Genomic DNA, 27991 nt, shown 5'->3' with positions numbered 1-27991 from the left:
GTTAGACAAAAATTCTCTTTTTTTTTTAAACAGGCCACCAAACCACAGAATTTCCTTTGTTTTACAGAAAATGGCATGTATCTTTGCTAGCCTAACTTGACCATGGAGTTCAGGTCAGGACTGTGGAGGAGTTCAGGTCAGCTGGACCATGGAGTTCAGGTCAGGACCATGGAGTTCATGACCATGGAGTTCAGGTCAGGTCCTCAGTTTAGCTAATCCAGAGGTGCACAACTTACAAAAGAGAAACAAGACAGAGGTGGTGTAATGGAGCACAGAGCCTCCTGAGGTGCCTTTCGTAGCTGACCCCCAAGGATAGGCAGTGGTATTTAAATGCATTCAAGTACTTCCAAATTGCCAGCCGGCAGCACCAGGAACCCCCTTACCCCCAGAGCACTGGAGCAGAGAGCCCAGGGAGGAGCAGCCCCGAGCTGGGCTTCTGCGCTGAGCCACGTCCCAGGGTTGCACAATGCTACCCTGGCCAAGGTTTTGGCTTGCTTGTGGCAGTGGATGATACAAAAAGCTTGTTGCCAGCAACTTTCAGGCAGAACTTTCCAAGCAATACAGATGTATTCTTTCTTTTTTAAAGGGAGAGAAAAAGACGTGGAGCTGAAGTCTGACCGTGATTAGATTTTTTCAGTCCAGGCTGCCTCGTTCCTATTGCCTTCTCTGACACACAGTGTTGAAGATTTGTATATTTCTGTGTATATGCAAACAGTAGATCTCCTTGGCAGGCAATGTGTTTACCTGAGAGGACAATGAAGGACTGGCACAGAAATGAAACATTTTTTCCTGCCAAAGTGTTGGTGCATCACGGCTTGTCATGTCTATTCAAATTCTGTTTTCTTATTTTCAAAAAGCTATCTACCATCTGAATGTGATTGGTCTTCTTCAGGGCTAAGAAACAAAATGGTGCATCTGTTCCACATGCTGAATGGGCCATGAGCTAGGGCTGGGAAGTCATCCTGAACCATATGAGTCCTGCCCCCATAGGGTGTGGGAGTTATGTTTTCAGCATATACAGTAAGAATTTCCGCTACATCCATGGTTTTTGCATGGACTTACTTGTTATCTAATACTCTGAAACTAGGTGAATTTCTAAATTTTCTAGTTGCAGGGTCAGAAACACAACAAGAACCTGAGAGTGTAAGACCCAGCAGGCTGAGCTGGACAAAAGCTCAGGTTAGCTCATTATCATATCTCCAGTGCCCAGCGTTGCGTGGGTATCCACATTTGGCATTTTGCGGCAGCGACTGAGTTCCACAGTTTAATTCTGCATTCTGTGTCAAATTGCTTCATTTTTTGAGACTTGCTGGAAATGTGATTTAATGCCCTTTAGTTGCTGTATGTGAGAAACAGTCACTAATTTTCCACCTTCTCTGCACTTCTCTATCTTCCCTCTCCCAAGTCAAGCTTTTTTTAGCTGATGGAACATTTTGCCATAGACAATATTTGAATGTTAAATGGCTGGTTTGCAAATCAAGTAACTTAATGAAATGTTTTTAAGTAAAGCTAATATCCCTAAGAAGAATAATATTTGAAGATGGAGATCAGTTCAGATAACACTGAGATGGGTAAGATTATTGTCACTGTTTCGTCCTCTGCGCTTGGAACAAATTCAAGCACCCAAAGATTTGAAAATATATATATATTGCAACAAAGAAGCAGTAAACATATCAGCAGGAACCACCTAAGTATGTGTGGGAGAGGTAAGAGGAGACAGGAGGAAAGAGAGAAGGAGTTTAAGCTAGCATAGAAAATTCCCTCCCCAAAATCATTTGAACATAGTAAGAAATTAATATATTCTACATATTTTCCACTATAATGAGTTATTTTTGCCTCAGGCTGCCAATCAATTCTGCTGATAAAGACCCACAACCTTCAAATGTCTTGCATCACGGTCTTACATGAACTAAAAATCTGCACTTAAATTTAACAGAGGGTTAGGAAGAGATATTGTAAAACGTTGCTAAATTTATCGACTAGAAAAGTGGCAATGGCTACTTTATAAGAAAATAATTTAATTCTCCAAGGTGATTTAGTCTCTCTGCCTTTTATGACTGTGTCTAAGAACTTATCAGGCTACATAAGTGCAACAGCTCTTTTCAGAATGTGCAGTAGACCTGCAGACAGGTGTTTTGACCCTTAAGGAGAGTTTAATCCATGTTTGCACAATCCTGAACCCAAGCTTCCCAGTGGCCTTGCCTGAGGGGGAAAATGAGGTTAAGGAAATAGTAATACTACAAAGAAACACCTCTATCCCAGCTTGGCAAAAGGAGAAGTCTAGGAAGAAACCAGCCACATGCCTGGGGTATGCCCCGCTGGTGTGAGACCAGGGTGCCAAAGGGGATTTTCACCCACGAGCCGAAGGCTGGGGGTACCTCAGGACATCCCCTCTGGAAGTGAGAGTGCAGAGTAGTCACCGCTGATCTCATCGTGGGTGCTTCCCTTACCAGACTGGCCTCTGAAATGGACAAAAGATATCTTAATTTTCAGCATTAGGCATATGGTTGTATTTGCAGAGAAACTGAATTTTTAGGAAGATAAGTTTAGGTATTTTGAAAATGAACAGGAGGCCTTTTTGACCTTAAACGACATGCACAATTCTCTAATCCTCTCAGAAGCACCCTCGTCACGCCACATGAACAATTTAGAGGAACTCCAGGCCACTCTAAAATCAGGGGGCACATGATTAGCATTAAAACGAAAAACATTTTAATCCTGCTGCAAGATTAAAAGGGTGCTGAAAAACAAAGTGGTGTTCCTGTCTCCTTCTGAATGAAGTATTTCATTCAATAGAAACAGGAAGCTCTAGAGAAGAAATGCCTGCACATTGGGGTGGACGAGAGTGTGGCTGGAGGGCTTTTCAGCTTTTATACATCCAGCTATTGACTTCAGGGAGGTTGCTCCAAATCTGCATCAGTGTCGCCGAGAGCAGACTCTGGTCTCCAGCCCTCAGACTTTGCTCGGTTCAGGAATGGCTTATCTGTAGCTCCCTAATAGAGAAGCTTACAAATAAGTGGCTCAGCTTGGTAAAAGCCACTTTATAAGCTGCCTGCTCCAACACAAAGCTTCCTTCTTTGATTAAAAGGTACTAGATTTATAGGAAGACAGCAGTGGTAGGCCTTCCCGTCGGTTAATGAGAGGACACTGTTTTATTAGAGCAGAGAAGCCAATAAAAATGTATAGGTTGAGTCAAAAGTACTTTGACGGAGCTGAAAAATATGATTTTAGATATTTGTAAATGATGAACTACATCCTGGACCTAGAGACACAAATTGAGCACTTTTAAAAATCTCTCCATACTGACAAACTGTGAACATGGGCCTGAAGTTATCCTATTTAATTATGACAACTGGCTGACCATCGTTGGCCTGGGCTTTCTCTTGGAGCAATGGGATCAAAAGTGCTCTGAAGGTAACTATTTCTTTAGGCAGGACTGAGGGATCCTGGGTCATGAGGCTTCTAATTTTTGCAACGCAGAAAAGTACCTGAGGTTCCTAAATCCAGGCCATTGGCTGAAAATATGAGGAGACATTACTGCCATCCTGCCATTCCTTCATTATTTTATCTGTTTAATTGGGTCTTGAACCAAGACTGGACAGGGATTCTCCCTTACTACCTATCTGTGTGTGCAGTATCTATAATACACATAACAATAAGAAACAAAATCCGGAGTGCTGTGCTGAGATTCACCCATCCATGTTCCATAGTCCATGGCAAATTTCCATTCCAGCTAATGGAAATTATAGTATATTGATGGAATATGATAATTCAACATCTTGCGATAGAGGAGACAGAAAAATCAAAGGGAAACTTGCAGATTCAGCATCCTTATTACAATATAATAATAGCAGAGCATATCTTTTCTTTTAAAGACTTTTCATTAACATGTTACTTGGTTTGGATCCTTGGATTTAAGAAAAAGAACTTAACCAGCACTTGATGGGAAATGTGCTGCAAGAGGAGCCCTGATGCTATGGTAACAGAGCTGCACGCCTGCGTGAGCCACACTGATGCGAGAGCCATGAAACACGGGCTTTGCTCCCATCGAGTTCAATGGGAAGAGCTCTGTGATTTGAAAGTGTCATGAAATCACTCCATTTGTTTCTATGTCAATGCGGGATAGTCTTTCTCCAGATAATTTCCCTTCAAGGTAAAATTTTTAAGGGAGCATGCATACAAATGATATATGTTAAATTGACTTCTTTGAAAAGACCTCATTTATTCAGGATTGAGCACCCGGATACCTACTTTTGCTTCAGTTGCATCTTAGTTTTACTCATGTTCCTATTACCTTTCTTTGCAAACAGTCCATGAAATGTAAGTCCACGTAAATATATATGCCAAGGGTCTGAAAAAGCCATACACACCTTGCCCTGTATTTACCAAGTGACCAGTAGCCTCCTGAGTCTGCATTTTCGAGGGCTGATTTCAGGCACCATAATAGAGTGTACAGGCAGATAGCAATTCCTTAATATTAAGCTTCGATGATCACTAGTCATTTCTGAAAATGTAAGCTGCTGACTGCGTGCGTGGAAGTGCTGGTGGGATCAGCATCCAGTGGTGACTGACAACAGATATCTTCTGAACAGCCCCCAAATCCTTAAGGAGATTGCCTGACTTGAACTATAAATCTCTTCAATTATTTCTCGAACAGCATGTACTTTCAGACCCTGAGATAGTTTTACTGAAAACAAACAAAGAAACCGAAGATGCTAATTTTAAATTGACTGCAAATGCAGCAGTACAGCTAATTATGCCTAATGTCATAACTTGATAAATGGGTCACGGCAGAGAAGGGGAAGCGTATCTGGCAGCTCTGTGTTTCTAGGGTGAGCGTGAGGTAGACTTAGCCTTTACTTCAGGAATTTAATTCCGATGCTGCGTCCCCAGAATTTTAGGGGAGGCATTGCTGACTCTTCCTAACTTCTGTATACCCATGGAGAAAGGTGCTGTAGGTAGACATCCAGCCCACCCTGCGTGGGAGCCTCGCTCCCTGCACCGACTGCTTGGGGAGATCTGAATGACCGCAGGGGTACTCCAGGCCATTGCAGTGGGGTGATTGCCCCTTCCACCAACATAAATAGCCAGAGGGGTATGGTAGGTGCCATAACCCCCCATGGGTTTGGTGTGCCTGGACCTCTTGTAGGGCTGTGCGCTAGTCAGGGCACTCCTGCAGGGCTGTAGGACCTGCTCAGCTTGGGTTGGATTGAACTTTATCTCCCCCACTCTAGGAGAGCGTTGAACCCACCAGAACAAGGGATGCGCTGGTGAAATGACTTTTCTTTTGAGTGTGATCCCCTGCACAGGAACCCGTGAGCCGTGTAGCCCGATGAAGCCCAGGGAGGAGGACATCTGACTGAGGACGTCTGCTGCCTGGGGCGGGTGGCTGGGGCCCTGTTCCCAGCCTGGGTTGCTTTTCATTCATTCACGGTCCCACGCAGTCTGGGAAACTGGGACCAGAACCCCAGCAGAGGTGAGCAGGGATAAAGCATAACTTTATCGTTGCTTTAACACACCTTGTTAAAGAGAACCTTATAGCCTCATGATTTTAAAATTGCGCTAGAGCAGGCCTTCTTTCATCTTTTGCCAGACAAGATAATGATTGTGGTGCTCATTTTTACCCTTTAAAAGAAGAACAAAATGGAGACTGTGCAAATAACGCTATGGCCCTTAAAAAAATGAAGACATAAATATTGAACAGATGTAACAGCACTTCAGTAAAGATCTCCAAGTACATGAAAACCAGCCCCAGCATAATATTGGAGACAGTAAAGAAATGGGATTAATCTTTTTCAGAGAAATTCTTTGAAGGAAATTAATCTCCTTTTGTTTGCAAGTTGATCCTTGGAAAGTTTTGACTAGGCCTGCGTGCGGTGGTAGTATTCAGGGTATCATGGCGGCATTTTCCTCAGAAGTGAAACACAGTTTGAAAGCAAGTGTTTACACATTCAATATGCAACACAGCAAGTATCAATGCAGAGATGCAAGACAATAATAGGATGTTGCTCATGCAGCTTCCTTCAAGTGTTTTTGCATGTTTTTAGAGAACAAAATTTGGGCTCCAAGACCCTGGTGGGACTTTTCATTTGCTAAAAGTTAAGCAAGTGCAAGGAGTGTAGCAAGAAGTGGACCCATGTCAAGATAAGAATATTATAGGGCATCTTGAAAATATTTGTAATGACTTTCAACCCTGCCCCTGTTTATGGCTAGGTGCTAACCTCGCTGTCTTCCGTACCCCTCTTGTACCTCCCTCGTTCCCTCCTGCAGTGCTCAGGCAGCCATCCCTCTCCTGCCTCTCAGGAGTGAGAAGCCTAGAGCAGGCATGGTGGGGAGTACTGAGCTGCTTCAAAAAGTCACTTAGAGAAGGAGCAGCTGAGAGCAAGTTCCCATCACTCAAATGCATGTCTGATATACTGATCTAAAAATAAACCCTTGCAGTCTGTGAGATGTGACAGTCCATTACAGCTTCCACCTTGCCTTTGCTCGCTGTGTCCTCACAAGTTACAGAGCAGCACAGCTTCAGAGGATCACCTGAGCTGATCAGACCAAGCCTGCCTATGCCCCGACAAGTAAAACAAGCAGCCACTGAAAAATTAAGGCAGATCTTTATGTGTGTGTGTGTGTGATGGTTCAATGCAGATAGTTGTCTAGACAGCAGCCTAAGACAAATCAATACCTGTAATAAGGCTCATCATGCTCCACTAACTGCTGCAACCTGCAAAGAAAGACTCCTGCTGGACAAAGAGGACACCTGTGCTCCTGAGGGAGAAGGCACTTAAAAGTAAATTGTCATTAAGTGAAAATTATTTGCTAATGAAAGATTAAGCCAGTTGGCAACTGGACAAAAGATAGGTGTATGGCAGGGAAGGAGCACATAATGTTTCCTAATAGATGCAGCCACGTTTGTGGTGGTGGTTTGTGTGCAGAAAATACTGCAGCTTTGCTCCTTTCCTGTCAAGCACAGCAACTTTTTAATTCTTTTTTAAGACTTTGCCCACTATTCCTACAGAAGAAATGAAAGACAGATCTACCGGAAAATAACTGGAAAGATTATTTTTCTGTCTTTAATTAAATATTATAAAGAAGTACAATTCTGAGAGAAAAATGTGCTCATATTACAGTGTGGATTTTTTTCCCCCAAATGTGTGGTTAGGCTATTAGAGATAAGAGAATTGATGATTTTCTATATAGATCTGATGGAATAGCTTTTTCATTTACATTTCAAAGAAGGAATTGGATGGGTGAATCATGCAAGAAAAGAAAATAAGACAGAAGAAAAAGAAAGAAACCAAAGAAAGAAGAGCATCATACAGCTCTTCTTTACCCTGGAAAGAAAAGTGTTCACAGCTCACTGTAGCTCATGCCTGACAAAGGACAATTAAAATGCAACGAATTTTGACCATTTTACTGCAGGAACAAGACTGTGCATCGTGTGTTCAGGGCTGAGGGGGAGGGTTTCAAATGCTTTAATTACTGAGTGTTGGCTTCACACCGCTAATTAATGCCTCTTTACATGTGCCCCTGGCAAACAATTCTTCCTTGACAAACCCAGGGAGCGATAGACCCGTGCAGACAGACCCCGACTCCCATCGATGTCTGTGGGTCCTTGAGACGTCCCTTGGGACCTTGCAAAGCCGATCACCTCTGGCACCGTGCTCCCGCATCCAGTGGGACTCTGCGCCGTGATTGCTGGGGATGCTGGTGCAGAGGAAAGATTTGCATTCCCTCTGCTTGTTTTTGCCACAACTAAATAACTGAAACCCACGGTGGGGAGGGTGTCTGCCTCCGATGCTCTGCCTCCTGCCACCTGATCTCCCAGCCATTCAGCCCCTCACTCTGCTTTCCAGCCAGCGGCAGGCGAGAGCCAGCAAGCCCCAGCCAGAAAGGGAACAGCCTGGCCGAGACAGAGTGAGTACGATGATTTAAATGGAGAAAGTCGGACTGTTGTCAATGGAAAGGAAATGAGTTGGAATCTAAATCTAACTAAAAGAAGCTACCCAGATTACCGACACTGTAAATTGGATTAAAATTAAGTCCTACAAGAAAATCAATGGAAAGCGACAAGGAAGTAAGTCAAAATGACAGCAGAATGAGACAGACGCTCTCTGAGAGCTTATTCAAGAGAACTGGTCAGAAGTAGGAAAGAAAATTTAACTGAGCCAATCCAAATCAAAATGGTAGAAAAATAAAGGGAAATTGGAAGATATTGGAGAGAAAGCCCAAAGAAAATATTTGAGAAGGTTATAAATCAGTATGCAAAACAGAAAATGGGGGGGGAAAAAAAGAAAAGAAAGAGGCAATTTTAATTATGTCTTAGAGCAAGTGAAATTAAGTGTCTGGGAATAATTTTTTATACCATGCATTTGTTTACACAGAAGTAGACTTTGATTGACATGCAGATGTTGTTTTTCAGAAAACAGGCTGATTTTTTTTTGCCCTGTATGTGCAGTTACAAAGCCTCTGAAATACATGTGTTCTCACTCCATGCTCTGAAAAACGCCTTTTTTTTCTCTCTCTTCTCTTCTACAGGTTCATCCATTACAGAAGTGCTGCCCCAGGCTGTGGGCAGCTGGAGCTGCCTGCGTCCTGCCAGTCTCCTCCAAGGGGCCAGGGCGCAGGGAGCCTGTCCCAGGGCAGGGAGCCTGTCCCAGGGAAGGCTTTACCTTTCCTCGGCTACACCTACAGTACCACTGGATGTCACTGTTGTTTCATGAAAGACAAAACCTTACTGACAGCTTTTTGACAGATAATGTTCGATAAATAAATATGTATGTAGTTACATTCCCTTCCCCGCAACTGTTCTGCACAAGGATCGAAATTACAGAACGACTGTGCAACCCCCTGGCTCTCACTCACATTTTTGGTGACTGTTTCACAGTGATTGTGTTTATGGGTCCATTTGTTGGAATTCTAAGAGGCACCTTTTCCGTAAAGGATTGCTTTCTGCTGTGGTAGATGTAGAGTGGGGCAGAGCTGCCATAATGCATTTCAATTGTATTTTTGATTTTTTCCTTCCATTTGTATTATTTGCTGGGAAATATTTTAACTCACCTCAGCTGGACTGATTGCAGCTGTGTCCGGGTGGAGGAGTGAGCTGCCGCGGGAGCTGCAGCCTCTGCCGGTGTCTGCAGCCCTGGAGAGCCAGGCACTGCCGGGGGGCAGCGCTGCCCACAGAGCAGATTACCCCGGAGGTGTCTGCTTCTCTCCACCACTACAGAGGAGGGTGCAGAGACTCTGCCCCTAAATCAGGCATCTCCTGTACTAAGAGGCAGTGAGAAACTCAGACCCCATTTCTTACAAAGGGAAAAGCTTTTTTTTCCCTGCCGGTTGCCTGAGGTGGTATTCAGCCGGCCAAATGAAGACATATAACTCTCTTTAAAGTCAGTGGAGAGGAACAGGCAATTCCAGGAGAGTGATTCATCCCATCTGAAAGAACACTTCTAGCAGATAGGTCAGTTAGGTAAAGGCTTCCAGGCACCTATTTCTGCCGACTGACACGGCAGGAGCCTTCAGTGACCAGCTGAAGGGTAGACCAGTCACACAAGAAGAATTCCACCCATTTTGCCCGGTATGGGTACCTCTACAGCAGGTTTTTTTTGAAACAGTATGTAGATCTTTCCTACATAAACTTCACTCCACTATTAACGATTTTTGAGCCAGCTTTCTACCTATTTCCCTAATGCTAAACATACCAGAAAAGGCACACGATGCCCAGTGAGCCACCCCAAACTGCCCACCAGGAACAGCCCCAGCCTCTGCTACCCCCCCTGGGGCTGAGAGTGGTTTAAAAGAGCCCTCGTTAGCCCCTGTTGAAAACACACCAGGAGCCGATCTGACAATTTGGCAGTATGGACAGTGGCATTCCCGTTCCCAGCAAGGCTCCCAGCGCCATTTCATTATCAACAATATTTCCTGTTGGTGGCAGGTACATAAAACCCAGTTTCAGCACGGTCCCCAGCTCCCAAAGGCTTATCTGGTATATTGAGGGCAACAAAACTGTTGTTACCTACAACAGGACATGAAATACAATGCTAAGGAAGCGGTCCTCTATTCGCATGAAAATAGACTGGCTCTGTTAGCTGTTCTCCATCTCACACCCATATGAATTTCAAGCAATGCTGTTATAGACTTCTTTAAGACTTCAGTGACCTCACCCAGCAATGGTCCATGCAATGAGATAGCAGCTGTGGACTTCTGTACAGAAGCAGTGTATCAGTGTCCAGCTCCTCTTAAGAGGTCAGGCAAGTCTGAACAGCGTAAATAAGGAGAATAAGACATTTCTGATAGTTACCTGAATCACTTCATTGGAGAGAACTAAAAGAAGAGGCAAAATTTGAGAATTAAAGCCTAATTATTCCAGTGAGGAGTTAACAAATTTGGGGCTAAAGGTCACGAATGCAGGCTGGTCTAAGAGATTTGCCAATTTTAATTAAAAATTATGCCAAAACCACTAGGTGGAATAATGTGTGCTGTGCAAATTGAATAGGAGCACTCCTCAGTCTCTGCTGTTTTTAGAAGTGCTATTTTCATTCAGTATCCGTAAATAAGGGATCGGGGAATGACTGCTGTCATTTAATAGGGCACAGCAAAATGTGTGAATCATGCAAAGTTAAGTTTCAAGGAATCAAAATGATAAGACATTTCAAAAAATGAGGCTTCCAGGAGTAACTGCTTGGAGTGGGGCTCCTCTGGGGTGTGACAGGCGATTCCCCCATTTCTCCACAGCACAAACCTCTGCTATCACCTGCATCTTTGGGCTACTGGTACCTACAGAGGAAGGAAACTTGTCTCCCCAGTGTGTGCACAGACACCCTAGTTGCATCTTTTGGGTCTTATTTTGATTGCCATCAGTAGGCTTGTATCTGCCAGGCGGCCTAGGGCACTCCTTGGAGGTGCACGGTGCTCCGGGGCTCCAGCCCGTGTTCCCAATAGCTGCGGGCAGGCCGGGCAGCTGAGCGCGCCCTGCTCGCCCTGCGGCGCGTTGCCCATCGGTGGCTGCCGTCAAGCCGGGACTGCTGTGCCGCCTGCCCAGCCGCAGCCCACGTGCCTGACAGGCAGAGCTGCATATAAATTATGTGTATAAAGTTAAGCAGCATGCAGAGCGCTCATAGAGGTGCTGCAAGGTGTGGGGCAGGGTGAGATTACAGACCTCTGCCTCCTCCAGTGCTGTGATGGTTGCATGAGACCCCACAGATGCAGGGAGCTGAGTAACATCCCCGCACCCTCACTTCTTCCCCAGGTCTGGGGCTCCTCAGGGCAGAAGGCAAGGCTAAAAATGTCAGTTTTTCCATATGCATCTTTACATGCATTTTTCCCTAATTTGTTGCCATTATTCCCATCACCCAAAGCGTGACTAGCGATTTACAGAAGATGGAGCAAGCCTGATCCTGCCCAGGAGAGCTCGCATGTGTTTGCTTCCTGAGCTGTTTCATGGTACGCATCCCTGTGGCGGCCGTGGAGATCTGATCCGCTTCACGCTTGTGGCTCGGGCACTTGGAGATTGTCACAGGCAGGGAGCTGAGAAACGTTGTTCCTTCACACTCCACAGCACAGGGGGGCTTGGAGACAGACACAGCCCACCTCGGTGCAAGGACTCACGCCGACACGGGAGCTCCTCCTCGCGGGTCCGAGCATGCCGAGAGCCACGTGCCAGGGAGCCCCGGCCCTGCTGGGAGCGTTTTGGGGGGGAGCAACACCCCGATGCCGCATCGCTGTGCAGCATCCTTTCAGAAAGCTTTTTGCATTTGCTGTTATCTCCACGAGCTAAATGTATGCAAATTACACATGGCTGGTAGCCGCTAAACAGGTATTTCTTGCCAAAAATATCTGCTCTCTGGGGTCTCCACCTCTCTTGTGTTTGCAAACTGCATCAGATGCTGCATAAGTCATTCTCCAAAATGTGCTGACACCGATACCAATATCAGGCAAGAAGTTCCCAGCCCTCCCCTCTTTTTCCCTTTAATCTTTTTTTTTCATGATTTTAGGCTTTTGCTTTTACATTTCTAAGCAATTAATTTTTTGGCTTCCACATAGGATCAACAGGTGTGGAATGACTGGCAGGGCCCTGATATGCTCCATCTGGTTGCTGCTGATAAGGTAATCCTGTGGGCTGAGGGGCAATATCTCCAATAAGCTTAAGAGGCAGCAGCCTAATCTATTTGCAAGAGAGAACAAGCCCTGCAGCCAACATTGTTATTCCACGGGAACAATTGGGCACAGACAGCACTTTTATAGCGTGGTGGGGAGGCTTTCACCCAGCCATTTTTCCCCTGGGAATGATGATTCCCCCGGTGCGGTTGTACCCCCTCTCAGATGAAGCAAAAGCTTTGCTTTGTGAGTAACTTGCCCCCCAAACGCATGAATTCTGAATCAAACCAATTATCGCTTTGCTTTTTTACCTCTTGAGTCCTTATGTAATCTTCCCCAAAGCATTAGGAAAAGATGACTGTTGGCTTTGTGTTGATAATAAATATTCTTTTTCTGTAACTTCCATAAAACTATTGCAGCTGTTGGGTTCTTAATGTGGGGTGTGATGAGAGCAACGGGGGTGTGCTTGGGGTGCCCTCTGCAGATGAAGGGCTCTGTCATCTCCTCCGTGCAGGTTTGGGTCTGTGGTCACAGCCAGGAGAGCTGTGCAGGCAGGCGGAGCACCGCCTTGCCTCCCCTCGGTGGGTTGTCCTGGCTTGTGGCATGAACCACGGAGTGCCATGCTGAGAGCATCACAAACCCACGCCTGTGCCTTTCACGGTGCCCATTTTGTGGGATTTCAACCAACAGCTTTGGGGTTTATTTTATTGATGATTTCTGTTCTCAGCTTTTACGGTGTGCGTACCCTGTTCAAATATATCCTGTAGCTTCCCCCCAGCGAAACACACAAACGTGTGCTGTGGGTTCAGCAGGCGAGCTGCCCGCCGAAGGCACGCAGGCAGCCAGGCAGCCCTGCTGCAGCTCCTTGGGGACCCACGGGAATTAACAGCTCGTACCCTCTCCATTGGACTGGATGTTCAGAGGGCATTTTTAAGCCGGTCTCCACCTAGGAAAACTAGTGGGCAGTGCTCTGGCAGACATGTTTCCCCACGCGCAGGATAGGGTTATCCAAGGGCAGTGGCATGACAGGGGCACCTGGCTGCAGAGCCACCCCCCCATGCTGGATTTTTTGCTCCAGTAATGAGCACAAGCAGCGTCACTGGCAAAGACAGCACTGCTTGCAGCGACGGGAGTTACTGCATCATTGCATCACACTTTCTACCTTTGCTTCTGTCAGCCACAGGCATTTCTGCTACGTGCGTGCACAACGAATACGCTTGCCTGTGCCCGAGAGGGCAGCAGCCAGCAGCAATCCTTCAAAGCGGGGGGGGAAGCGGGGAGCATACGGGCTCTCTTGCAGGAATAATTAAGCTTTTCCACTTTTATCCCTTGAGCGGCTGCTGGTGTCAGAGACTACACCATCTGCTGGTGAATGAAGCAAAGGAGCTCACAGCAGCGAGGGAGTATTTCTGCCATCATATCCTCTCCTATGAAAAGGAAGTGTTGCAGGGGTGTCTCGGCCATTTCTTGTGCCTGGGGCTCCCCAGGGGTGCTGGGGGCCCCTCGCCCTGCCAGCCTGCTGCAGGGGATCCCTGTGCCTCCACCCGCTGCACTGGAGAGGGGCCAAACACAAATGCACTCTGGAACATGCTGGGGGGACCACCGCCATCCCATGCAGTGAAGGTGATGCCAAGGTGATGGCCTTGCTGCAAAATCCTGAAGTGAAGAGTCAGGGAAGACACCACAGGAGGAGGGTGGGCAGGTGACCCAGGAGAGGTAGCCCTTGCAGGGGGCACATGGTGGGAGATGAGGCTGCTCTTCGTGGAGTTGTAGCAGCAATGCTGGGCTATAGCTGGTGCACAACCCTTGGCTGTGGGGGGCGATGAGGCCAGGAGCTTCAGTTTTAACCAAATACAGTTTTTCTGCCCCCATGGTTTACAGCATTCCTGGATTTACCATAAGAAAAGTTAAGATTATCAGATTAAATATACATAGTTGATTCTCCACTTGGAGAGAGCTTCATCTCTGGTGCCTCCCTTCTAAACCCGCCAAGGACCTCTGGGCATTGAGACAGGACTTCCAGCTCCCAGATAAGAAGGTAGTGCCTCTGCCACCACTTTTAAAACTAACAGCTTGGAGATGAAAAGTGGCTCTTCCCTCTCCCAGCTCTCCCCCTGCCCAGCCCCAGGGAGAGGGGCTCCAGCTGCACCCACCTCAGCACCCCATTTTTCTGGGCCCCCACAGACCCTCTGCCGCCACCGAGCCTGCGCTCACACCGGGCGCGCAGCTGAGGCGCTCCTGTTTGCACCAGAGACAGCAAGTGAGGAAGGAGTGAGCATCAGTAATTACATGGAACAGTTTACACGAGGCCCCCGTACATGCCTTTTGGGACAAGCACAGGGCACAGAGGTGATGGGAGAGCTCTGTGTGCTGTCATCCCATCTCAAACAGAATGGATAAGGCCAAAATTCTGATTACTTTTGCATCTGGGTAGCTTCACTGGTGTTAATTAAGTGGTGGAAATGGAGGATCTGTGTAAGCAAGATTCAAATCAGATGCTGGTATTTAGCTCTGCTTCAGGTCCTCTCTATAGGGTTGCTTCTGTCAAAGTGATGAACAAAACAAAGAGGGAAAAACCTAAATAGTGATTAATGAAGAACAGTCCATATTTAATCACAGCTTTCAATTCAGACTTTATAATTTAAACTTCAGTAATTGTCTTCACGATTTTGGCATCTGCTCGTCCCAGCCTACACACTATCTTTGAACTAACAGCATGGCTTATCTTTGCAATTAGGCATTCAGAGTAGCAACAAATCTTCAATTTGGTGTGAGTCACTCAGCTGCTAAATCAAACAATGTGTCACTAAACAAACCAGTTTCCTCCTGACCTCATATGATGATAATAACGACTTGTGAAACCATCTTGAGATTTCTTTGGTATAATTTGCTGGTACTTTCTGACACATTCGTTTTCATAAATATAATTGGGTCCTGCATTAGAAATGGGATACAGCAGTACACAAACAATTGGTAGTAGTTATTATCATGGAAATGCAGGCAACCCACCTCGAAACCAGTTGCTAAAAAAGCAAAATAACTTTCTAAAAGTAAGAGCTGTAAATACAGGGTGGGCCAAAGTTGCAACTACATCAGCTCCGATGGGTGGGTGGGGATCTGGATTCCTGCTATGGGGTTGGGCAACACGGGGGTGGGCGCTCCTGGTGCAGAGGGGAGCCCCGTGCCTCCATACGCCAGCCACACACCCACTGCTCTGCATCACAAGGGTCTGTATGTGTAGTCATTGTTAGAAGTAATCCATAATCTTCAGCTTAATGTAGCTAAGGTGACATTTGATGCCAAAAGATTTCGCCACCTAGAAACTCCATCTCTGCACTCAACCAAAGAAGAGCAATGCTGGGGTGGAAGTTGTCATGTGCAATCCTGGGGCAGGCTGGGCTCTCAAAACACACACCGCTATTTCACACAGCTGAAGTTTCTCAGAAGCTGGATTTGGAGTTTTGGTGGATGCAGGCAGTTGCTTACATTGGCAGCACTGCCTTGTTGCAGCCACACATCCCTGAAGTTCATAACACAGAAATTGGTAGTGTCCTTTTGGGTGCTTGGACTTTTAGTGCTCTGTCTTCTCAGGTCTGGAAGCTACCAAAGCTCCATCACAGCTCTTTCTCAACTGTAGCTGAAAACACCTGAGAGGGCTTTTACTTCAAAGGTCCGGCTGTGGGACATGAAAGCAGCTCTGTGTGGGTTTTGCTGTTAGCTGCTGACACATCATGGTCAGCGGTCATCCTCATTTCAGGCACCAGCCAAGGCTGCAGCATCGAGTTGACATTGCTGCCGGCTACCTGGGTCTGTGTCTTCAGGGCTTCCTGGACCTCGTAGAGGCTTATCTAGCAGATACTCTATTGCAATGTCTTTAGTGCCATGCTCTCTCCTTAGCTGAAGGGATCCAGGTAGAAAGTCACTCGCCTTCTTTCCCATTCCTACCTCTGATACAGCTCTTTGTCCCTTGGCATAAGCTCATTCCCTTCCTGTAGTGAACCTAACGCATGCAGGCAAGTTTTCATGTCCACATGTCAGCTGGTGTTAGATGAATTTTGCAGCACAAAATGAACTTGGCAATTTTAAAAATGTGGCCCAGAAGCTGTGCAAGAGTCAAGATGGCATAGTCATGGTGGCCTCCTGCATTCAGGCGAACATATTAATCTAATTGTAGTATTTAATTACTTTAATCTGATTTTCCATTGTGCTGCACCACTTTACTTCAGTTCTCAAAATTATTTCTAAGGGTAAAAATCCTCCTTCTGCCAAAGGAGGAGCTTGTATGAAGCAACAGAGGATTCAGCATTAGATATGAGCCATGGCCTGCCTGAATGAACAAATGAACCCTAACAAATAGGCAGGAGAGAGCCACTTACTAACACAATTTCACATTTCAATCAACGCAACTAAGGTGAAATAAAATAAAGTCGCTCAAGTTTGATAGCAGTGCCAAGAGAAATAGGCTTCATGCTCTGTATTCTCTTTAATTATTGTCTTTGTCTGGCTCGGAAACTACATGAGGTACAGTGAATGCTATTACCTACACAGAGCTGCTGATCTGTAAAAAAAGCAGTATGATCAAATGCCAGCAGGGAAACGGCAAGAGTTAAAAAGTCCGTTGTTTCTCATAGAAAGAAAGCAGATTTCAGGATAGATTACATTCACCACAGAAAAGGCAACCACTTAGAGAGACTCTGAAGGAATGACGAATTTCACTTGTTTTGATTATATCCATTTTAAAAGTTTGATTTTGCAAACCTTCACCTTCATTTGTACCACTGAGTTCACCAGCATCACTCCAGCAGCCCAGGCTTTCCTGGAATGGAGTCCCCTCCCAGCCGTTCCAAGCCTGGAAATGCCGCCAAGTTGCCAAACCATCTCATTAACAGACAAAAATTAAAATGAACCAACTTATTCCCTTTACAATGGAAGCATGATGGGTATTTTCAATTTAGTATCTACAGCCTACTCTTGCATCATGTTTTCATGTCTGTCTTCACAACTGCAGTAAGTTTTTAAAAGGTGAAAGCTGAAGTGTTTGTATATCCTACGGCTCCAAGAGCTGGAAGAAGCATACTGCATGTCAGGCTCATGGAAAAGACAGGTCACAGAGCTATGGGAATGTTCATGCCATTACATGTCACCTTAAGGAAGCGGTGCTAAACAGATCATGCCTCTCCCAGACATTTCAAAGAGATGTTTGAAAGATACAGTTCCCTCCAAACTCATGTCAGAGGGTGTTGAATAGTATTAGCAGAAAATGAAGACATTTCATGTAACCCCCTCTGGCCAAAATTAGTTCAGCTGTTGTGAGTGGTAGGTTTGGGGTGGGAGGATGCTCCAAGCTTCACTGTTTACCCATCCAGGCCACCACACCTGCTGTGGGGCAGGGGATCACGAGCAGGTGGGTGGCCGGGCAGTGCACACCCTGCCACCAAAGTCACATCCCAGCTTATGTTTTCTCCATCCCAGCACATGTTTTCTCCATCACCTCAGTTGCCTGAATGCCTCCAGGAACCACCCCTGGTGGGAGAGCCAGCCTCGGGAAGTTTGGGTTCCATCCGCACCAGAGACCGCGTGGGCGGCCTCCCTACTCATAAACAGCCATAGCTCTGCGTCTCTGTGTGTCCCACCTCTGGTATTCACTTATAATTTACTTGTTTTAAATACCCGCTAGGAAAAATTTAGTGGCAGGCAGATTTCCTCGCAGAGCTACGGCTATAAGCTAACGGCAGGCCCAGTGCAAGTAAGTCTTCAAAGTAGCTGGTGGCAGGAACTGGAAACTGATGTCACAGTAGAGCTAATAGATGACCTCATTTTTACATTTCCAGGACGCGAGAGTGATATGGCAGCGCAAAAGAAAAGATTTTCAACTGCTTTGCGTAATTTATTTTACCTTCTTATCTTGTCAAAACAGCACTTTGCTCAGCCTGACAAAGTTAGTACAACTTTATCTGGTTGTTTGTATGGTGTCCTACCTGTACACTGTCAACTCTCACAGGTTTTTCAACCTTCTTTTAATATTTTGTGTTCTTCTAAAATCTCAGTTACTGGAGATAAAGGGCACCCTCACCATTTTAGTTTCTGCTTTATTTTAAAAATCTTAGCCAAAAATAATTTCAAAAATCCTCAACTGCAATATTTGAAATGCATTCTCATAATTTGGAGGATGATGCCTTATTTTCCAATACTTGACTTTCAAAATATTATATTAATGCTGCAGAAAGGACTGAAATGCTTAAACACTAGGACTTTTATACCAAGCATGAGTTTTATGCACTGGATGGCATACACAGCCCTGTGCAAGTATTAGTCTGTATCTAACTAGTCAGCTCTAAACATTTGTGATACCATTGATAACTTTCCTCCCTTCGCAGTTTTTAATTATCATAAAGTGCTGTTCATTATGAAGACGTTCATTAAGTCTATTCAGCATTCGAATGAAGCTGATAAGCCTGAGAGTACGCTCAACGACACCAATAACTGACAATTTTTATTTCTTAGCCAGAGCAAAATGAAGTTTTCAGTAAGTAGGACCAGCCTGTAGCAGTAGCTGAGAGGAAATCCACCACTTGTGAAAAACATGTCATTAGGTAACTATAAGTTACCCCGTAACCATAAGTGCCCCCGTGCTGGCCAGACGGTCTCAGCGCGGCCCAGGGGCAGTGCCGCCCCTTGCCCCGGGGGCACGGCCACGGCCCGGGGGACGGCGTCACTCTGCCAGCTCCGCCAGGTGCTGCAGCAGGTGCGACCGCAGGTCCGGCTTCCCTGCCCCGCTCCATCACCCCCTGCCCCGCTCCATCACCCCCTGCCCCGCTCCATCACCCCCTGCCCCGCTTCTCCCCACCCAGGGCTGCCTTTCAGAAGCACACACCAGTTAACACAGAGAGGCTTAGGTAACTCTAACTCAGTTGAGGTAGATATGGTTGAACAAAAGAACTTACATTATCCAGCTTAAAACAGGTGACAGAAGTATAACGCTTATATCAAACCATCTAGGTCTGAGGCACAGGAACTGCCTGTCGTGTCTTTTTTTTCAAACCTCACAGTTCACATCTCTTCCCCACCTGGAGGGGAAGGAGAACTGGCACCTTCATGAGTGGTTACATCTGCTTTCCTCCTTTTACATACATAAAACCTGAAGCAAGATGTCCTGGATTTAGTGGACAGGTAGATGTTGCTTAATATTAGCAGATGCTGCCTAGTGTAAGAACAAGAGGTTTGTGAACTTTGCAATTTTGTCACCACTTTCACCTGCTCAGGACTCCAAACACACATGTATAATCTGACAGAGCTGTGCCACGTTTGCTGTGGTTTATCTTCAGCCAAAGGGTAAATGGGTAAATGGTATTAGAATACTGAGAGGGCAGCCAGCAAGGGCAGTGCTTATACACCTGAGTGGTGTAATACAGGAAGGAAACACAAATGCATCATAAATCCATACTTTAGAGCTGCAAGACACCCATGCTCACAGCTGGCATATTTCAGCTTATATTGAATATCCATGAGGATAAGCAAATTGGTGATTACAGCATCTGATTTATGCTGTCACCATGACACATGTCCTAGAGCATTTAGTCACCTACTTTACACTTGTACAGAGACACACCATTTTTAGGAGAAAAGATTTAAGGAGGAGGGCTTTTTTGTTATTATTTTTATACAAAGCACAGCACATTGTATTTGCATTTTAAGCATTGCAGGAAAGGGCATGGGCTGTCAAAAGGAAAAGCTGATGAAGCTGGCTCCATCTTACTGGTAGCAAAGAAAATATTTAAGGTATGAGATGGAATTCAATATCTCTGAGAGCTACTTTAAAACAAAGATGTAACAGCTAGCACGATCCCCTTTTGAAGCCAAAGTACATCAGCCCTGACGACTCCCTCTCTGTCCCATTAGCTCTGTGCAGGCCTTCAGAATCCAGCCTCGTTGTTTGTTTGGCATTTGGTGCCAAGGAGATTTCCAGTATATTTTGCAGCTGGGATCACTTACACTCGCTTGGCAACTGTGTTCTGGCCACACTGGCATCTCCCTGGGCTGGCAGCCTGCCTTGGTTTCCTTTTTTGCTGCAGCCCTTCAATGTGGAAACAAATTGCAGTATTGCCACGTGAGTGAGGGAGCATTGCCGAGGTCAGCCAAGGAGAAGGGCTCATCCCGTTGTCTTCTGATGGCCATGCACCATCTGGAAGCAGGTTAGTCTGCAGTGTGCAGCACCAATGTGCTGCACTATCATGATATCCCAGCGACAGATGAAGCGATCATGATCTGGCTTTTTTTATGCAATGGAGAAAGTATGTGGCATAGTCCTCTAGATGTCCTCAATGCAGAAAGAAACTGCTGTTATTTGTTCTTAATTTGAGGGAAAATAAAGGAGCCTTACAGCTCTAAGAAGAGGTTCCCCATCCTTTAGCATGGTGTTAAGTTAAGCTGTTCCAGTGATCCTTTCCTAAATTCACATGCAGCCCTATATCTAAGCTGGAAGTGAGTGGCTTGGTTGGCTTTGACTACATGGGCCTTTGGGGGTGTGGGATTCAGCATGAGATTAATGCAGATGCAAACCTAGATACCTACATACACATATAGGTGTGAGCTAAGTATGTAAGCTGCATTATAGCAGATGGAGTCAGTAAAGTTGGTGAAGCGTAGGGTGTGACTGAGGCTGTCATAGAGTTGGTTTCTCTGGTAGAGTGGGCTGCACCACTTTCTGGCTCCACAGACGGTACTGCCCACAACCGTGTTGGCTATTTGGGACTATGGTTGTGGGACTGGGTCAGGCACCCATGCTCCCACTCAGCCTGATGCAGCTGAAGTCAGTGGAGCCCAGAGCTCACTGACATCCACATTTAGATGTCTCAGACCTAAGCTGAATCCCATCCTGGATGATGGCTGTGGTTCTCCCTCTTCTGGAAACCTTGCAGGGCCTGGCTATCACAAACAAGGAACTATCGTGCCTTTACCTGGGGCTGTGAGTGACCAGCACCCCTGAGGACCAAGGCGCTCCTGGGCATCCCTGCTAACTCCCCGGGTCATGCTGCAATTGCGGTCAGCGAGGACTTCTGTCATTGCACTAGTTGAACGTAGGCTTTGTACTTACGAGAGGTTGCATCCAAGCCCCAAGCGCAGTTATCTTTGTACTGTGTATGTATACATGATAAGCTGGGTAGCTTTTGCATTTAGCAAACAAAATCTTTTGCTGAAGAGAAACAGTTAAATTGAATGATTTAAACACTAAGCATAGAAAATGCTGTTTAAGAAAAGGTATATTATTTTCAGTCTTTTAATGAACTTTGCCACCTACAGTGGTGGTTTCCCAGGGAGTCACCCACCTGCCTCGTGGCTTTTGTAGAATATTATATTTTGTTAGGAGCCCTCAAAAGCTGGGTAATTAACTTTATTTTCTCTTCTATTTCCCTGATGTTTGTTTAGCTCTTTTTTCAGTAACCAACTGGCAGTGAAATGGCCTGGGCTCAATTTCTAAGTACTCCGACTGAAAACACTTGATTGACACCAGTTCAAGCCTCCATCTGGCACCCTGGAAAACTCTCAGAGCACTACCGGCACGCTCACGCAGAGCAGCGCTGCTCACTCGCCAGCAAAGGGCTGCTGTTACGAACGCAGCTGGAGTAAGAGTGCATTTGCTGAGCTACTGCCGACTCGCTGCTCCTCGCCCCTGGGGCACCAGCCATCGCCTGCCACTGGTTACCAACGGTGTAAATGTGGCTGCGATGGTGTAAATACCTGAGAAGAGATGTAAAGCACGAATGTTGTTTCCAAAAAGGCTTTATGAATTGCACCTGATGGCAGACAGCTTCAAGTATGCATGACCTTATATCTACTCTGCCTACCTGGGATGAGTGTCAGCTGTCAGGGCAGTTCATGCCTACTACTAGACCAGGCTAAATGCCTCCTAGCTGGTTTGTTTTATTCTATCAGTAAAGTTGACTACACTTGTGAGGAAGCAACGCTGGGCTAGCCAGACTGTCTCTTTTGGATACCAAATCCAGACCCATATACTTCTTCACTTGTGACCCTTCAGAACAGTCAATGTGGGAAGATGTGGTCTTGTGAAATTCTCAATGCCCATACTAAATTTTCAGAGCAAGCAGAATATCTAATAATATTGTCATCACCTGAATGCCAGTTTTGGAAGAGGGAGCAACCAACATAGCAATGTCATTGCTTGTCTGTTACAGAAAGCCACAGGACTACAACTTTAGCATGTGAAGGACCACTTTGATAATTTGTGCTGGGCGATGGTAATAGAAGTGTGAATGCTCATCCATAAATGGGCACTGCACGTATCACGAATGTCCTCTCTGTGTGTACTGGTTTGGGCTGGGATGGAGTTAATTTTCTTCATAGCAGCCTGCATGCTACTGTGTTTTGGATTTGTGACCAAAACAGTGTTGATAACACACCAATGTTTTAGCTATTGCTGAGCAGTGCTTGCAAAGCATCGGTACCTTCTCTTTTTCTCATGCTCCCCCTCCTCAGCAAGTAAGCTGAGGCTGGACAAGAGGCTAGGAGGGGACACAGCTGGGACAGCTGACCCCAACGGACCAAAGGGCTATCCCATACTCAGCAATAAAAGATGGGGGGAAAAAGGAGGAAGGGGGGACATTTGGAGTGATTGCTTTTGTCTTCCCAAGGAACCCTTACGTGTAATGGAGCCCTGCTTTCCTGGAAATGGCTAAACACCTGCCTGCCGATGAGAAGCAGTGAATGAATTCCTTGTTTTGCTTTGCTTGCGTGCACAGCTTTTACTTTATCCATTAAACTGTCTTTATCTCAACCCATGAGTTTTCTCACCTTTACCCTCCAGATTCTCTCCCCGTCCCACTGTGGGGAGTGAGCGAGTGGCTGGGTGGGGCTGAGCTCCTGGCCGGGGCTAACCCACGACACCATGCCATCTGCCATTTCAGGTGATGCAGTTTCCCCGCTTATGGGAGCCATGATGGAAATTATATATTTAGACAAGCCTGCCCGGGATATGATTACATCAGCAGAGAGAGGTTTCACTTTATTGCTCTGGAGGCAACTAGAGAGCAAAGATTTTGGCCATCACCAGGTACCCTACATGATTCTCCTACATGTTATGAAACGAGGGATGTATGGCTAGACCAGTGGGTGTTGCAGATATCTACTGTCAGGGTACTGACACAGGAAAATGCGTGCATGTCCCATGCACTACGGGTCAGGCATCTCTACCCGAACACTCAACTTTGAGCGTCAAAATACGTGCTAGGAAAGAAGATGACAACAAAGAGAGAACTCCAGAGGAAGTGACCTGAAACCGGCAGGAGCCTGGGACCTCAGTGTCCACTGAGACCTGGGACCAGGCAGGGCATGAAGCTCTGCCACAGCGGAGCAAAGCTGAGGTGTTAACTCAGGTGACTCTGCCTTTACACATTCAATACACTCTGGTTTGGCAGAGTGCGTCTTCTGCAATAGGCACCCAGCAAGGGGGAAGGCAACTGCTGTGGTGCCGCCAAGCATCCTGCAGCATGTGGGCTGGCAAGAGGTAGGCTTCGGGGGAGGCTAGAAGGAAGAAGAAAGTCATGGGAGGTGAGTAAATCCACTGTCACTACTGGCCATGTCAAGGCAGATACAATTACCTGGAAGAAGTGAATGAACAGTATAATCTACAGTTGACACTGTTGCTCCTTTTCACTAACTCAGACAGAAACTATGCGAAAAAATTGGGGTCTTTTTTCAACAGAGCACTTCCAGAGATAACTTTAAATTTAACTTTTCTGTTTTCCTTAGCTGTAATCAAACACTTCTGAATAAACAGTGGAACAGTTTCTGAGTTTATTCTGTCCCTTTCCAATTGTACCCATCATAGCAAAGTCAGACTCCATTAATCTATTACCTTTGCACTTCCCCAAGCAGGACCATGTCAACCCTATTAGCCCCAGGAGCTTTCCACTAGCGCTCGGCCAAAGATGCCCCCGAGCGCTCGGACAGACCATAGCAACCCTCATCACAGAGAGCAGCCTTCAGGAGGGCACAGAGGCTAAAGCAGACGTCTGTCTTGATGTGCACTTCAGCTCAACAGTTGTGCCAGTTTTCAGCAGAAAGGGAAACAAATTCTGGTCTCATTTACTCTGCTGGGAAATTGGAGTCATTTTACCAGTCTCCTTGAAGATTTTTAACATTTAATGATAGATTTTGGCTTTGAGATCTAGGTCTCAGGTGCAGAAATTGCTGAGCTGATCAAAAAAGAAAAAGAGACGTGATAAGTAACTCAGATGGATGCACTCAAAAAGGGCTGCTCTTCAAACAAAAAGATAACCTTGCACATCCATCCACATTTACACCTCAGAAAGATTAAGTCAGAAAATATGCAGAAGCTTGAGGTCTTTAACCCTACTGACAACAGCATGGGTGCAGGAAGGATTTCTATGCTGGGGCTACCAGTGAGCTGAAGCAGCGATAGCGAATGCCAGTGGCTCATGGATGCATCATGATCCACTTGTTTCTATGTCTTTCAAAGCTTATGTTGCCATCAGTTTGTTAGCTCCTGTGAGAAAACCCGGGAGTTGGATTTGATGGGGTTTGCTACACGGGTGAGGGAACTGGCTGTGTTTTCCTTCGATTCCCTGGCAGGACTAGCTCTGTGGATCAGCAGCGTGGGCAGCCGTGGCAGGCAGAACAGCCCGAGCCCTGGTCCCCCTCCCTGGCCACCCAGGTCCCTCCACCTTCCCCGCCCACTCTGCCCCTGCCTCTTAGATGAAAGATTATTCATGTCTTTCAAATCATTTAGGATGGGCCTTTCTTTGTGTAGATGGAAATGTGAATGATTGCATCCTTTTGAGTAAGTCTAGTTTCCAATATGCCCAATGTTAACCTTTTCAGGGATTAAAAAAAAATTAAATAGAATCGAGTCGGTGTCAGTAAAGAGTATTCCTGCACTGCTATGGTTACAGTAATACCACAACCTGTATTTAGAAACCTACACTAGAGGAAGGCAGGAAATATTCTAGACTCCTGTGTACTTTAAGATGTTGTCTGTATCTGTGCAGTCATCCGCGGTATTTCTGCCGTGTCCCTGTCTGTGCCATTCTCAGCCTGTCCCTGTGACTTCTCTTGTCTAACTTAGGAAAACCAAAATGCAAATATTTCCTCTGAAATAATCACCTAAGTGAAAGTCAGTGAATCAAGACAGGAGTTCCCAGAGGCAGTTCACTCCCACCTAAGGCAGGCATTTGCAGAGGACAGGCAGCTAACCCCTCATTACAGAGGTTTTGAGGACTAGCATCAGGTGAGGTGCCGCCCACTGTTCAAATGAAGTTCACCCTCTCCTCCACGACTTTCTCTGCTAACCCACTCACGAGGAAAACCTCCCCCCCCTGCAAAAAGAAGAAACCAGGGAGTGCAATTGCGCCTGAATTTTAATTCCTTAGGAGCGGCTCCGGGGAGGGAAGGCGGGAGGCACAAGGGGGGAGGCTGCCCGCCGGTCCCCTCGGCTGCTGGGAGACTGGAGGCTGTGTGCCACCTTGGGGCGGTGATCTCAGAGCCACAGCGTGTCCGGGGGCCTGGACAGCCACTCCATCATTTAAACTGCTTCATTCACAGCAGCAGGAAACAAAGTTAATCTTCCCCTGGAGAGAAAGAAGGTGGCAGATGTGCTACCACAGCTCATTGCCATCCCCTTATGAGGGTGATGGCCACCAGTGATGACAGAAGAGCAAATGAGGCAAGTTCATGTGTTACTATGGCAAAACCATGTCAGATTTGGCCAGGCTTCACCTTCTAAAGTAGAATTTGTTGCTATTTGACTTCTGTCTTTTCTTGCCCACCAAACTGGGAAGGGGCAGAAGGTGGGTACATAACTGTGGGGAGCATGATTTTCCCCAGATCTGAATCAGAGACAATTCAAATGTCAAAGATCAACTAAAGGGGGAACAGGGAGAGGCAGCGGCTGCCAAAGCGGAACCAGCCCTGGTGTCCGCACTTCTTTTCCCAGGGGACACCCTGCGGTGCTCTCCCACAGCTGGAGGAGAGAGGAAACCTGCACCAGGCACCCCAGCCAGCATTTGCTGTCTGGCATATGCTTCAGAGCATGACTTGTTTTACTCACCTCTCACCCCGTGGACTGGCTTTAGGGAAACATCTCGCACCTTCCTGGGCAGTCACACACATTTCCAGCACTTGCCCTGCCATGTAACTGCTTTTCTCTGTGGCTGTTATGACCTGTTTTTTTTAGTGGTCATTTAAAACTGTTTTCTTCCAAGTATTCTTGTTTGGCGTCAGAATAAGGGTGAAAGATGAAGACCAGAAATCAGTTTTGGGGTTATTCTCACTGTGGCTTCTCACTGAACTCAGCTGAACATCTCTTAGTAAAATCTTTATTTAAACTTATTTAAAGATTCTGTGATCCGCCTTGGCAACATCTTATGAGAATGCCAGGAACAAGATAGAAACAATTAAGATCAACAGCCGTGCTGCAATTTCCATTTCTGTGCTGTAAGCGTACGACATTTGCTCGCTCCAGCCCTCCTGCCACGACACGTTGCACTTCTGGAGGTCCCTTCCAGCCTAAGTGAGACTCTGGTTTTATGGCTGCTCAAGCACAGGCTTTTATACACGGCTCTGCAGCTTGAACTGAGTTACACGTAATGAGGGCATTTGTTAAACAGCATGTCCTTTTGAGGTATGTTGATGCTTTTAGATTTCTTTTCATAGATGTTTCCTTGAATAAAATATCCCACAACCTTTATCTAGTCGCATAAAAGATTTATGCCTGTCTTTTTCTGAGATGAGTGAAGAGAGGCATTCTGTACGGGAGAAGGGGGAACAACGCTTAATATATTTCCTCTTATGTATATTGAAATGAAATCTAAAAAGCATTTTATATTTAATTTATCACCATGTTACCTTCTAAATTATATGTGCATGGAAAATTTAGAGACCTCCTCCGCCTCTCTTAGTGTCTTCCTTCCTTTCTTCTGGAAACTAACATATCTTGGGTATTTCCATTGCTCTTTCCCCAATATAAGGAAATAATTAATGTAACTTTAGCTACATTTTTGGTGCCTCTTTTCCTTCATAAGGTTTACTCTGGAGGGGAATTTTCCACAGGGATGCACTTCCACTGGAGGAAGCAGGCTCCAGCAAATGCCTATTTCCTAAAAGAAAAGTTCACACATTTGTAGATAAATAAGAAATTAGTCATGAGTAATTCCTTGGCCTCAGCCACTGTGGTACCTGGTGGGAGCGACGTGGGTGCGGGTGCCCCATGGCAGCCGCTGCCCTGCCAAGCAGCCGGCCCCATAGCGCCAGAACTGCACACCCCAGGAGGCAATGGGCTGACACCACGCGTTCTTGGGTCGTTTCAATAAATAAAGACATTTTAACTCAGAAGTTTGATTTCAGAAGCAAATAATGACATGCAAGTTATTCAACATATATGTTGAAAAATTCTGTTGAAAAACTGGTTCTTGTGGGAAAACTGTTCCAAATTGTTCTCCCTTCTAAAGAGTATTATAGGTGAGATCTCCGATGCATTTTCCAAACATTAATTCTTCAGGGAATATTATTTATCTTAATGAAAAAAGGCAGTGACCTCCACGAAGAGCTGCTACCTGCATGCTGGATTGGAGCTCCCCAGAACCCCGTGACATCTCGGAGCAGAGAGGGGAACCTACTGGCTCTGGCTGGCCCAGGCATCTCCCAAAGGTACAAATTTCCCTTGGAGGAAGGGACTCTGCACAAAATATGCTCCAGCCCCTCTTCCCATACCTCTGTCTTCCTGCTTCGTCCTCTGAACAGTGGGAGAGAGAGCGAGGCCAGCCCCGTGTCTCCATCCCGCTGTCACACAGCAATGGAAATGTTCCCAGAGTAAACATCAGCCTTTGCATAGCCATGAATTTCTAAAACTCTCTGTACTGTGTGGGCT

The sequence above is a fragment of the Calonectris borealis genome, chromosome 2 (assembly GCF_964195595.1).
Source record: "Calonectris borealis chromosome 2, bCalBor7.hap1.2, whole genome shotgun sequence".
In the NCBI taxonomy this organism is placed as follows: domain Eukaryota; kingdom Metazoa; phylum Chordata; class Aves; order Procellariiformes; family Procellariidae; genus Calonectris; species Calonectris borealis.
Note: the sequence above shows the minus strand (reverse complement) of the source record.